Below are 10,908 nucleotides of genomic sequence, written 5' to 3' on the forward strand. Positions count from 1 at the left end.
TTCTCATTGAATGCAATTTATTGACATAAGCTTCAACCCTGTGAGACATCTTTTCCCATTAAATGCAATATATTGACAAAACCTTTAAATGGTTGATGCTCATCTTTTCCCATTGAATGCAATGTATTGGCATAAGCATCAATTGGTTGACTGCTATGTTTCGACAAAAGAAAGAGAAAGCAGGATACCTAGCATACATTAAATATCCCTTTGAGCATGGTGAAGTTATTAATTACACTTTGGATCATGTATCAATACACCCAGTCACTACAAAGATACCAGCGTCCTTCCTAACTCAGCTGCCGAAGAGGAAGGGAACCGCTCAGGGATTTCACCATGAGACCAATGGTGACTTTAAAACAGTTACAGAGTTTAATGACTGTGATAGGAGAATAGTGAGGATGGATCAACAACATTCTAATTACTCCCTAACTTAAATGACAGAGTGAAAAGAAGGAACCCTGTACAGAACAAGGGTTGGAACCGGTTCTGGGAACTGAAAAATTGAAAATAATATAATTATTTGAGGAACAGAACCCGAACCGAAAACGAAAGTGATCTATTCTGTTCCGTAACATAACTTTTATTTTAAAAGCATGGGAACTGGTTAATAATGTTATTTTACGCTCCGGGCATATTTTTCCAGTCCCACAAAAATTGCAACACAGTGCCTATGTAAAGCCCCCACTCTGTCACTCAGAAACGTATTCCAGTGCCTGCCTGCCAGCTGGAAATCTTTGCCAGTTGTAACGATGATGCTGGGAGTCAGGAAGCAAGTGCAGGTGGTGAGTTTAGTAATAATAATGATCATAAAGCGAAAAGCGTCTGGACATGAAAGCTTCAAGTTCCTCGGCGTACACATCACTGACAAACTTAAATGGTCCACCCACACAGACAGTGTGGTGAAGAAGGCGCAACAGCGTCTCTTCAACCTCAGGAGGCTGAAGAAATTTGGCTTGGCACCTAAAACCCTCACAAACTTTTACATATGCACAATTGAGAGCATCCTGTTGGGCTGTATCACCGCCTGGTATGGCATCTGCACCACCCACAACTGCAGGGCTCTCCAGAGGGTGGTGAGGTCTGCCCAATGCATCCCCGGGGGCAAATTACCTGACACCTACAGCACCCGAAGTCACAGGAAGGCCAAAACAATCATCAAGGACAAAAACCACACGAGCCACTGCCTGTTCACCTGCTATCATCCAGAAGGCAAGGTCAGTACAGGTGCATCAAAGCTGGGACCGAGAAAGGGAAAAACAGCTTCTATCTCAAGGCCATCAGACTTTTAACCTCACTAGGGTAGGGGGCACTATTTTCACCTCCGGATGAGAAGCGTGCCCAAAGTAAACTGCCTGTTCCTTAAGCCTAGAATCTAGAATATGCATATAATTGATGGATTTGGATAGAAAACACTCTAAAGTTTCCAAAACTGATATTTCTGACTTTTGTAACTCCAATACTTGGCTGGTAACTGTTTGTAATGTTTTGTGTGCTGGGCGCTGTCCTCAGATAATTGCATATAATGCTTTCGCCGTAAATACTTTTTAAAATCTGACACCGTGGTTGGGTTAACAAGAAGTTAATCTTTAAGCCGATTTATAACACTTGTATGTTTTATGAATTTTTATTATGAGTATTTCTGTTTTTGAATTTGGCGCTCTGCAATTTCACCGGATGTTGGCCAGGTGGGACGGTAGCGTCCCACATACCCATAAGAAGTTAAATAGCCACTAGCACATTAGAGGCTGCTGCCCTATATACATAGACTTGAAATCACTGGCCACTTTAATAATGGAACGCTAGTCACTTTAATAATGTTAAAAAATGTTGCATTACTCATCTCATATGTATATACTGTATTCTATCCTATTCTATTGTAGTCTATGCCGCTCTGACACTGCTCGCCCAAATATTTATATATTCTTAATTCCATTCCTTTACTTTAGATTTGTGTGTATTGTGTGTATTGTTGTGAAAATGTTAGATATTACTTGTTAGATATTACTGCGCTGTTGAAGCTAGAAACACAAGCATTTTTCTACACCCGCAATAACATCTGCTAAACACGTGTATGTTACAAATACAATTTGATTTGACTTGATTTGAATACCGCCTGAAGAGAGATGCTAGGGAGTGCAAGATAAAGGGGGAGTAATCAGGGTAGTGATGGATTGCCAGGACCGGTGGTTAGTAAACCAGCGACGTCGAGTGCCGGAGCAGGGGAGCGAGAGCAGACGTGACATCAGTGAATGTGCGTGTTCCTGCCCCTCCCATCTGAAGCATAGGTTACTGTAGCTTGATGACATTACAAACATAATTCAGAAATTAGGGAGAGATGTTTAATAAGAGAAGAATGGATTGACTTTTTCAATGCTAGCTAAGGATACTATCGTTTCACATTGAATTTATTAACTACAAAAAGGTAAAGATGTGTTTTTAATTCTAGTGCTGCTCTGTACACACAAGCTTGTTAGCTAGCTAGCTAACATTTGCTCTGGTCCAATGCTAAACCAACTCGGAAGTTAAGAGACATTCAAAGTTCCTCCATAGAAGCCACTCCTCCGTAGGTACAATTCTGTGGGCCTAATTCAGATCATGCATGTCATAACAAGATGCCCAGCACTTCAAGGAAAGCTTCTTCTATCCTCACCCTCAAAATTTCAGTTACATCCCGCACCCTACATTGTGACTGGCAGCACAGTGTGTGTGTTTGTCTTTCATTATGATCAAATCATGCTGTTACGATAGAACACAATTTGTTCTAAATGATTTTCCACACTGACTGGTAAAGTAATTAAATGTTGAGCTATTGAATGAAAAAATTGATGGTTCTGTTCAGAACCAAACAATTGGAAAATAATGTATGGTCCAACCACTGGTACAGAACTGCAATGTATTGACATACAGTGCCTTCAGAAAGTTTTCACATCCCTTAACTTTTTCCATATTTTGTTGTGTTACAGCCTGAATTTAAAATGGATTAAATTGAGAATCTTTGTCACAATCCATATTGGAAAATAATTTATGTTCCAACCACTGGTACAGAACTAAAAAAATAAAAAAAATAAAATGCTACCTATTTGCAACCAGGCACTGAAGTAATACTGCAAAAAAATGTGGCAAAGTAATTCACTTTTTGTCCTGAATGCAAAGTGTTATGTTTGGGGCAAATCCAATACAACACATTACTGAGTACCACTTTCCATATTTTCAAGCATAGTGGTGGCTGCATCATGTTATGGATATGCTTGTAATCATTAAGGACTGGGGAGTTTTTTCATAAAAATAAATTGATAGAGCTAAGCACAGGCAAAATCCTAGAGGAAAACCTTGTTCAGTCTGCTTTCCACCAGACACTGGGAGTTTAATTCACTTTTCAGCAGGACAATAACCTAGAACACAAGGCCAAATCTACATGGGAGTTGCTTACCAAGAAGACAGTGAATGTTACACTGGAGTTGCTTACCAAGAAGACAGTGAATGTTCATGAGTTACAGTTTTAACTTAAATCTGCTTGAAAATATATGACAAGACTAGAAAATGGTTGTGTAGCAATGATCAACAACTAATTTGACAGAGCTTGAAGATTTTTGAAAATAATAATGTTGCACAATCCAGGTTAGGAAAGCTCTTAGAGACTTATCCAGAAAGACTTCTAACATGTATTGACTCAGGGGGTTGAATACTTATCTCTTCAAGATATATTAGTGTTTTATTTTTTCACAAATTGTATAATTTTTCTTAAACTTTGACATTACAGAGTATTTTGTGTAGATTGTTGACAAATAATTACAAGGAAATACGTTTTCATTCCACTTTGTAACACAACAAAATGTGGATAGAGTTAAAACCTGTTTGGGTGCATGAACCGCTAGTGGGACACCTACGACAACATCGGGTGAAATTGCAGAGTGCGAAATTCAAGATACAAAAATAGTAATATTAAACATTCATGACAATTTAAAAGCTTAACTTCTTGTTAATCTAACCGCGTTGTCAGATTTCAAGAAGGCTTTACGGCAAAAGCATACCATGCGATTATCTGAGGACTGCGCCCCACATCAAAATACTTTTTCAACCAGCACAGGCATCACAAAATCACAAATAGTGATTAAATAAATCACTTACCTTTGAAGATCTTCCTCTGTTTGCAATCCCAAGGGTCCCAGATACACAATGAATGGTTGTTTTGTTCAATAAAGTCCTTCTTTATATCCAGAAAAGTCAGTTTAGTTGGCACCAATGATGTCAGTAATCCACTCATTCAACAAGCATACAAACGAATCCAAAACGTTACCGGTAAAGTTAGTCCAAACAAGTCAAACGATGTTTCTAATTAATCCTCAGGTACTCTAATATCTAAATAAATGATCATATTTAAGACGGAGAATAGTATGTTCAGTAGGGAAGATGAATAACGAAGAGCACGTACCTCATTCACGCGCCAACAAGACTATTTTTCTAATGAGAGACACCTTGTACTTTTTTCAAATACTTGCTCATTTTTCAAAAAATAAGCCTGAAACTCTTTCTAAAGACTGTTGACATCTAGTGGAAGCCATAGGAACTGCAATCTGGGTCCTATCTATTTGTAGTTCCCATAGGCTAGCACTGAAATGGCCTGTGACCTCAAAAACAAATAATTCCGGATGGATTTTCCTCGGGTTTTCGCCTGCCATAACAGTTCTGTTATACTCACAGCCTTTATATTAACAGTTTTAGAAACTTCAGAGTCTTTTCTATCCAATGTATATGCATATCCTAGCTTCTGGGCCTGAGTAACAGGCAGGTTACTTTGGGCACGTCAGTCATCTGAAATTCCGAACAATAACCAGTCTCCAAAACAGGTTAAGGGGTGTGAATACTTTCTGAAGGCACTGTAAGTATCAAATGGTTGAAACTCATCTTTTCCCATTGACTGCTTTGTATTAACATAAGCGTCAACTCTGTCACACTCATCTTTTCCCATTGACTGCAATGTATTGACATAAGCTTCATGTGCTGTGAAGATATTTTTGCAAAAACGTCACAGAATGAGTTTGAGGCTTATAATTGGCTGCTTTCTTTTTGGTTAGAGAGGACCACCTTTCACCCTTGCTGTCATGGCTGTCGTTATGTAGAGATGACCAAGGCGCAGCAGGTTGCGTGCTCATCATTATAATTTATTAAATAAATGTGAACACGGAAAATAAGAAAACAAAAAACGACAAACCGACAGTTTTACAGGCTGAATACTAGCAGTGTAAAATCAACTATCCACAAATCCCCAGGTGAAAACACGCAACTAATATATGACTCCCAATCAGGAACAACGACGTACAGCTGTTCCTGATCGGGAGCCACACAGACCACACAGAAATAAACAAACTAGAAAACCAACATAGAATACAAAACCCAGAACATACACCAAAACCCCGTAATACATAAATAAAACACCTCTCTACAATACACATAACCCCCGAACCACATAAAACAAATATCCTCTGCCACGTCCTGACCAACCTACAAATACAAATAACCCTTATACTGGTCAGGACGTGACACTTGCCTTGGCATGCTTCCTGTTGATCTAGCGACCTTGTCTGTCTTCTCCCTCAGTGTTTATTCAGGTCGCCATGACACCTCAGACCTTTTTATTGCCCAAGTGCCATTATGCTTGTTGTGTTGTGTCTCTGCCCAGAGTTAACTTTGTCTCTTTTTTTATTTTATTTATACTCTTCTCTGTGGAAGACCTTCCCTCTATGCGCAAAATAAGCTAGGCTCGTTTGAATGTCATCATAGTGGAGAATCTACAACCTACAAACATCTTGTGATGTTACAGATATAGAAGATCTTGTAGGCCTACATCACACACCACTTTTTCTTGAGGATACCCTAGGATAGGGGGCGCCACAGCGCATTTTGAAAAAAAATCGTTCCCATTTTCAACGGCCTACTAATCAAACTCAGAAGCTAGGACATGCATATACTTATTATATATGGATAGACAACACCCTAAAGTTTCTAAAACTGTTTGAATGGTGTCTGTGAGTATAACAGAACTCATATGGCAGTCAAAACCCCGAGACCGATTGAAACAGGAAGTGGAATTCTGAATTGTGGACTCGACTTCATCACTTTGCCTATTAATCACACCGTGAGCAATGGTTCACTGAGCACTTCCTATTGCTTCCACCAGATGTCCCCAGTCTTTTCACAGTGGTTTGAGCCTTATACAGTTGAAACTCAGTGAATGAGACGCATTGGAAATTGGTCACAGGGGATGGGCCATCACCATTATGACGTCGGCGGCCCAGTCTACCCCCACCTTTGGAAACGTTTTAAAACACTCTGCAACCGTCCCCGTCGAATCTTATTGGCTCTCTTGGTGTTACAGGCCCTGAAGATTAATGTTTTACAACGTTTGACATGTTTGAACGAACCTAGAGGAGGGAAAAAGTACATTTTCCGAAACTACTGTCCCGCGCACGTCGGAGCATTTGGAGACAGCCCTAGGACACGCTACCAACAGCAGGCTAATGGAACATGAAGGATGGACTTTTTCGACCGAAAATACATCTGTTGTGGACCTGGGATTCCTGGAAGTGCTTTCTGATGAAGACAACTAAAGGTAGGCGATTATTGACAATATTATACAAGATCAGATGTGACTTGCGATTGTTCCAAGATTGCGCGGCGCTAGTTTTCCAGGCTCATTTTCTGACTATCGCATCTCCTTTTATCGCAAAGTGTGATTACCCAGTAAAGTTAATTTAAAATCTGGTATGACAGGTGTTCTCAAGAGATATTCATCTATAAATGTTAGATTGACAATATAAATTTAAAAAATTGTTTTCGAATAGTAATAAAGGGAATTATGCACTGTTTCCCGGGACGCATTTGAGGGGAAAATAGTTAGTCAACGTCAGACGCCGATGTAAAATGCTGTTTTTATATATAAATATGACCTTTATTGAACAAAAGAATGTATGCTGTGTGTAACATGATGTCCTAGGTGTGTCATCTGATGATGTTTGTAAAAGGTTAGTGCTGCATTTAGCTGTCTTCTGGGTTTATGTGACATTATATGCTAGCTTGAAAAATGGGTGTCTGATTATTTCTGGCTTGGTACTCTGCTGACATTATCTAATGTTTTGCTTTCGCTGTAAAGCCTTTTTGAAATCGGACAACGTGGTTAGATTAAGGAGATGTTTATCTTTCAAAGAGTGTATGTTTGAAAAATTTGAATTTTGACATTTATTTGGTTTCAAATTTGCCGCTCTTGAAATGCACCTGCTGTTGATAGGGTGCACCACGGGTGGCACGCTAGCGTCCCACATAGCCCCAAGAGGTTAATAGAATAATTGAGTTCTGATCTCCTTACCTATTTTATTGTTAATTGACAGGACCAATACTATTATACTTATGTAAAGTGTGAGAGGTCAATGTAGAGAGGATTTAAGGGCACAGTCACCTGAGCTGGGGCTCAAACCTCCTGCCGCCAAAGGGGAACATGAGGACTAGAGTCAGGAGCTTAGACCACTACACCAGAATCTGGCACAACAGGCCACTTAATAATTAGATTTTCAGATCTTGATCTCCTTACCTATTTTATTGTTAATTGACAGGACCAATACATAGCAAGTAAAGTGTGAGATGTCAATATAGAGAGGATTTAAGGGCACAGTCAGCTGAGCTAGGGCTTGAACCGCCTGCCACCAAAGGGGCATGTGAGGTCTAGAGTCAGGAGCTTAGACCACTACACCAGAATCTTGCACAACAGGCCACTTATTAATTTGATTTTCAGGTCTTGCTAAGCTGCAACCTATACTCCTCTGTAAACTGGACAGCTCTGTATACCCGTCGCAAGACTGTTGATGCTGGTTTATATTTTTTTAACAATATGTTTATTGATCTTTAACAAGACATATATAAGCAAAAATATTACATGAAAAAAATTACAGTGAAAACCACATCAAAAGTTAACAGCAACAAAAAATATCAATAAATAAATGACAAAACAAAAGTGTTACAGAAGCATAAAACCACCAAATACATTTTACAGTGGTCTAATTCAATAGAATATTACATATTTGGGACAAATTTCAGATGAAACACAACGCCACAAGCCAATCGGATATCTCTCACCACTACCCCACATGCACACAAAGCATAGTACACTACCCAGAGTTCCCTTCATTTAGCCAATATTTCACCCACATCACAATGCTCAATAAAATCCAAAAATGGTCCCCAAACATTTTCAAAAGTGTCTTGTTTACCCTTTACCGTATATGTTATTTTTTCCATTGTTAGGCAGGACGACATTTCCCTAAGCCATTGAGCAATACTAGGCTTGTTCACACTTTTCCAGGCAAGGATCTATCAAGCATTTTGCTATAAGTGTTTGTACTTGGTCCTTTCGATGAGGGTTGATTGGGTACAACCCAGGATAAACACTTTGGGATGGAGAGGCAATTTTACTGATACTATATGGGATATCATATGTGATACCTCCTTCCAAAAATCTTGAATTTTCTCACAATCCCACAGACAATGAAACAGAGTCCCTTCAGAGTGATTGCACTTGTAGCATATATCTGGAACTGTACTATTATACTTATTTAACTTAACAAGGGTTACATATGTTCGCATCAACCAAGTGTATTGCATTAGTTTTAGCCGAGTATTCACAGTCTGTGTCTGAGCCTTAGTACATATACTACTCCATTTGTCCAATACTATGTCCTCCCAAATATCTTCCTTCCAAGAGTTCAGTTTGTGTGCAGAGGATTCGGTTGAGACAGACTCTAGCATATTGCATAGAGCTGAAATTCTACCCTCATCATTACAATGAGTTGAGATTGTATTTTCTAAAGTGGACAGAAGGGGTTTTAAGTTAGGTTTTGGTTCTGGGCAGCCATGAGGAAGCTCCTAAACTGTAAATATATATAAAAAAAAAAAAAGTTTTCTAGGAATGTCATATTTTACTATGAGTTCTTCAAATTACATAAAAATACCTTCTTTATACAGGTCTCAAACTTTCCTTAAACCCTTGCTGGCCCATAGTTGGAAACCCGGATCAGCTCTCCCAGGAGTGAAACTGATTTCCCCAGATAGGACTAAAACATGACAAAGAATGCGCTTCATCAAGGAACTTCCGCACCTCATACCAAACATTGATTGTATTAAAAACAAAGGGATTATTATTATTATTTAGTGTCTTGATATCAGCTGAGTAAATGTAGAGGTCAAGGGGTAATTTGGGTACAACTGAAGACATTTCAATCTCCATCCACGAAGGGAGAGACTCGGAGGTAATATAGTACATAGCAGTGCGAAGCTGAGCTGCTGTCACGATTCCCACCGACGGTGGCGCCCCCTCCTGCTCGGGTGGCGCTCGGCGGTCGTCGTCACCAGCCTATTAGCTGCCACTGATTCCCTTTTTGTTTTTCCCCTGTTTGTAATTGTGTGCACCTGTTTTGAGTGGGGGTGATTAGCGTGGCTATTTATATTAGCTGGTCTGCCTTTTCTTTGTGCAGGATTGCGTTTATTTCATTGTATGCTGTGCGTGGTGACACGCTTTTTGTTGTACATTTTCAGTGGTGCGTGTGTTTTGCGCAAGCTGTGTTTTGTCCCTTGTGTTTGGGGGGACTTTGTTTGGTAGTCGCTTGTCGTTTAGCCACTGTGCCTATTAAAGCCAATACCCTGAATCGCTGCTTCCTGCACTTAATTCCTCGTCAGCAAACACCCACGCCTTACAGCTGCCCAGTAATACCACTGGATATTAGGCAAATGGAGCCTCCCTCTGTCATACGCTAGGTACAATAAGGACAAGCAAACTCTGGGACTTCTGTTATTCCAGATAAATATAGTGAACATCTTTTTAAGCCTTGTAAAAAGAGATGGTGGCAGAAATAGAACATTCATTTTCAGAATGTTAATCCGGCCAATTAAAGATATAGGTAAAGATGACCAATCTATCGATTGAGTTATTGAATCTACGACAGGGGCATAGTTAGTTGAGACTATACAGTCAATCTCTGGCACAATTCAATGCCGAGATATGTAAAGCATTCCGAAGTCAGAAGTGTAGGTCTACGTCTTTCCTCCTCCTTTAGCATAATAATTGAGGATTTTGCATTATTTATTTTGTATCCCGAAAACACCCCAAACTCTTTGATTAGGTCCAGAAATGTGGGTATGGAATTACACAAGTCAAAATTACGTTGTCTGCATAAAGGGCAATTCGATGTTCCATCTGATCTATTCTGATACCTGAAATATTGGGGTGGGACCTAACAGCTATGGCTAGAGGCTCAATGGCTAGGATAAACAGGAGAGGAGAAAGAGAGGCAGCCCTGCCTAGAACCCCTGCAGATGTCAAAAGGTTTAGATAGCGTATTAGTAGTAAGGCCCTCTGCAGTGGGATTTGTATATAGTATCTTTATCCATTTACAAAAGCTCTCACCACAACCAAAATGAGTTAACATTTAAAGAGGTAGGGCCACTCAACCCTGTTGAAGGCCTTCTCTGTGTCTGACGACCCAATTCTAACATGTAGAACATTTAGCACTCTTCTAACATTATGAAATCCTTGACGACCTTGAATAAAGCCATTTTGGTCTCTACCCACCACATCCGGGAGATAACCCTCCAACCTCCTCGCAAGTGCTTTACAAAGAACCTTAGTGTCAGAATTCAAAAGTGAAATAGCGCGATAGGAATCACATTTGGTATGCAGCTTTGCAGGTTTTAGGAGCAGAGTGATCAGAGCTCCTCTCAAAGGGGGCAGGAGACCATTTTCGTAAGATTCCAAAAACATCTCCAGGAGGGGAGTGCACAGTTTGTTCTTAAATCTCTTGTAGATGTCAATGGGCAGCCCATCTGGGCCAGATGCCCTCCCCGCCCTCATTCTATCAATTG

The sequence above is a fragment of the Salmo salar genome, chromosome ssa13 (assembly GCF_905237065.1).
Source record: "Salmo salar chromosome ssa13, Ssal_v3.1, whole genome shotgun sequence".
Classification (NCBI taxonomy): domain Eukaryota; kingdom Metazoa; phylum Chordata; class Actinopteri; order Salmoniformes; family Salmonidae; genus Salmo; species Salmo salar.